This window comes from Metschnikowia bicuspidata (assembly GCF_001664035.1).
Source record: "Metschnikowia bicuspidata var. bicuspidata NRRL YB-4993 chromosome Unknown METBIscaffold_1, whole genome shotgun sequence".
Taxonomy (NCBI): Eukaryota; Fungi; Ascomycota; class Pichiomycetes; order Serinales; family Metschnikowiaceae; genus Metschnikowia; species Metschnikowia bicuspidata.
Genome location: NW_017387731.1, coordinates 1,261,543 through 1,265,389, shown reverse-complemented (window position 1 = coordinate 1,265,389; position 3,847 = coordinate 1,261,543).

Sequence of the window (3,847 nt, the reverse complement as noted above, 5' to 3'; positions counted from 1 at the left end):
GGTCTTTACTTTGCAGCTTTCAAGATGCTGTGGTGTCTTTGCACTGTTATACTTTTCGATATTGTAGAGTCCAAGTTCGGACTGATCTCATTTCCAATACTATAAGGTCTTTGCATTGATTTACTTTCTTTCTAAACATTTTAGAATCTTCCCATCAATATAACTTCCCATACTTTGCAATTCCCAACACAGCAGAGTCTTTGAACTGCTATAATTTCTAATTCTGTGGGGTCTACACTTTGCAATTTTCAGGTGCTATGAAGTCATTGCATTGATCTATTTCTCCAACTGGTGCAGGGTATTGCTTTCCAATAATATAACTCCCAAATGCCGAAGGGTTTACTTTGCAAATTTTGAGACGCTGTTGGGTGTTCATACTGATCCACTCGCCAATGCTGTGGGGTCTTCACACTGATGTAATTTCGCATTGATGTAATTTCCAAGGGCTGTAGGGTATTGCTTTCAATTGCTATAGCTTTCAAACATTGTAGGGTCTTCGCCTTGATCCGATTTCTAATACTGTAGGATTCAAGTTCAGATTGATCTAATTTCCAGTACTTTGGGGTCTTTGCATTTATCTAATTTCCAATACTGTACGGTCTTTGCACGGATGTAATTTCGAAATACTGTAGGGCCAGAAATCTGCAACTTCCGAATGCTATACGGTATTACTTCCCATAAATATAACTTTCAAACATTGTAGGGACCTTTCATTTATTTTTTCCGGATGCCACACAGTCTCACTCGCATCAATACAACATCCAATACCTAGGGCCTATACTTCCAATTCCCAATACTGTAGGGTCTTCCCATCAACATAACTTCCAATACTGTAGGGTCTTCGCATTGATCTATCTTCCAATACTTAAGGCCTATACTTTGCGATTTTTCAGGTGCTGGGGCTTGATGCTATTTCCAATACTGTAGGAACTAATAACTTACAGATACTTTCTTTGGTAAAGTTTGTACTTTATGTGGTACTTAATCAAATATGCTTGTTCGAAGGGTGAAGTAATACTAGATAATTGACAGGTAAAAATACATTAACTCACATATACTGACATATTAATAATATACATAAATAGTATTTATTATCTTATGTCCTCTTATATTCATTACCATATCCGGGAGGTAATTATAGTCTAATCCGAGCATTTCTCTTTTTCTTTTATTTATGATTATAAACGCAACTTATTTAGAACTAATCGGATTTGAACCGATATTATTCGCTTGCAAAGCAAATGATCTACTTATTGATGTATTAATAAATGTTGAAGTTAATGATGATATGAGCAAAAAAGTATGCTTCTTTTCATATTGCGTACATCATATTACCTGTTCTAATTTTAAATCTAATATAAGCAACTTTATTACGCATATTTATATTATATGTTGAATCAAATAGAGTGCATGCTTTATTAAGTATAGACTGAGTAAGTGTTTTCGAACTTAGCAACATTCAAGATGCTGTGCGGTCTTCGTGTTGACTTGATTTCCAATATTGAAGGGTCCATCTTCGCACGGCTATAGTTATCAACATAAATCCAAATTCTACACGGTCTCATCAATAAAACTTCCACTACTCACGCCAGACTCAATTCCCAACACAGCAGTGGCTTCCTTTAATATAACTCCTAAATCAGTTCACTCCAGGGAACTCTGGTTTTGTAAGTATTTCTCAACACAAATTATTGCAACTGAATAATATGTTTATAGCCATGGGTTGGGGCTCCAGGGTTGGATCAATTGATGCAAAAAATCAAGACTCTTCCATGAAGCGAGCCTCAAGAACTTGGCTAAAATATAATATAACTCCAATCCTGTATCTTCCAACATAACTCCATCCCACACGGCTCACTCTCAATACTCTTCCACTACTCACATCTAGACTCAATTCCCAGTAGGCCAGAGTCTTTGCACGGATATATCTCCAGCTCTTTTAGGGTCTTGCATATATAATTCCAAGTTCTACTCGGTCTTCCTTCCCACTAATATAATGTTCAAATGTTGGGGGGCTCTTATTGATTTGCCTTCGCAATGCAGTAGGGTCTTTCACTAATATAACTCCAATCCTGTATCTTCCAACATAACTCCAAATTCCACACGGTCTTACTCATCAGTACAGCTTCCCATTCCTAGCCTATACTTAACTCCCGGTACAGCAGAGTCTTGCCTCAATATAACTCCAAATCGTGTATGATCTTGCGTCAACATAGCTCCATATCCTACACGGTCTTCCCTCCCATTAATATAATGCAAATGTTGTAGGGTCTCATTAATTTGCCTTTGCAATACAGCAGGGTCTTCCACTAATAACTCAAATCCTGTACCCTCCATCATAACTCCATTCCACACGGCTTACTCTCAATACAACTTCCACTACTCAGGCGTATACTTAATTCCCAGCACAGCAGAGGCTTCCCACTAATATAGCTTCCAAATCCTGTAGGGTCCTCTCACTAATTTTTTCCGGATGCTATATGGGCTTACTCGCATTAATATAACTTCCAATACTTAGGACATATACTTTGTATCTCTCAACACCGTGGGGTCTTCCCACTAGTATAAGTTCCAACTCTTGTATGATCCCCCATCAATAAACCAAATGCTTTACGGTCTTACTTGCATTAATATGTTCAAATGCTGTAGGGTCTCATTAATTAACCTTTGCCATACAGCAGGGTCTTCCACTATAGCTCCAATCCTGTACCCTCCAATAAAACTCCATCCCACACGGCTCACTCTCAATACTCTTCCATGCCGATTAAGTTATTTTACATTAATATATGACTATGGGTAATAACAATATTATTTTAAATATTAAATATATATTAGTTTATTATTATATAAATGTATATATTTACTACTATTATTATTACTATTATCTTATAATTTATTATAGCTAGAATTTTATCTTTAACTATGAATTTAAATATTTTATTAGCGGCCGAAACCGAAGATAGTTCTTTCTTCAGGTTTCAATAATGATTTTCCAATTTTGCTAACTGATTGCTTTTTGTATTATAATTACGTCGACAAACTATCATATTTTTATGATGACCATATTTAATTCAATTATATATTTTTAGTTTTTGGTTAGTTGATTGTTGCCAATCAATCTGAATTAATCTTTTCTTGTTAATTGAGTTATTAACAGTCGATTTACAACTAATATAAAACAACAAAAATAAATCCGTCCATGTATATTGTGTGTTGTCCAAGCTATTAGCTTTCTCTTTAGGGAGTCAGTATTTACTACATATTTTTTTATATATAAAGTTAAATACCGTTGTCATTGGGATCATTCCTCCGCTCCTATAATAATTCTGACGAATAACCGGTTGTGTATTATTACCATTTCTACTTATGATAATAAGATTATTCCTTACTACATAGTTTTTCAATGTAAGCCAAGTGTTAAGAAGGTCAACAAAATTAAATCCATTAACAAAGGACTGTCTATGTGACTGAGACTTACATATTAAAGATTTCTTATAATAAGATATTAAAGTTTTATGTAGTCTTACACTTAGTCGTAAATATAAATTAACATAATGATAAATATGAAAGTTGTATACTCACGCCAGACTCAACTCCCAAAAGTAGGGTCTTTCACTGCCAGCACATCCGCTCCACGAAAGACATGGCCCGCACCCAGGCCCAGGTGCGCGGAACAAGACCATCATCGCAGCAGACATCCCCAATCCCCAACGCCACAACCCCAAACCAGCAAACCCCAGCAGCCAGCCAGACCAGACCCAAGCCCCAGGAAACAAAACCAACCACCCCCACCCATAAACCCCACCCAGAACCCCCACCCATAACCCCCACCCATAACCAGCCCTGT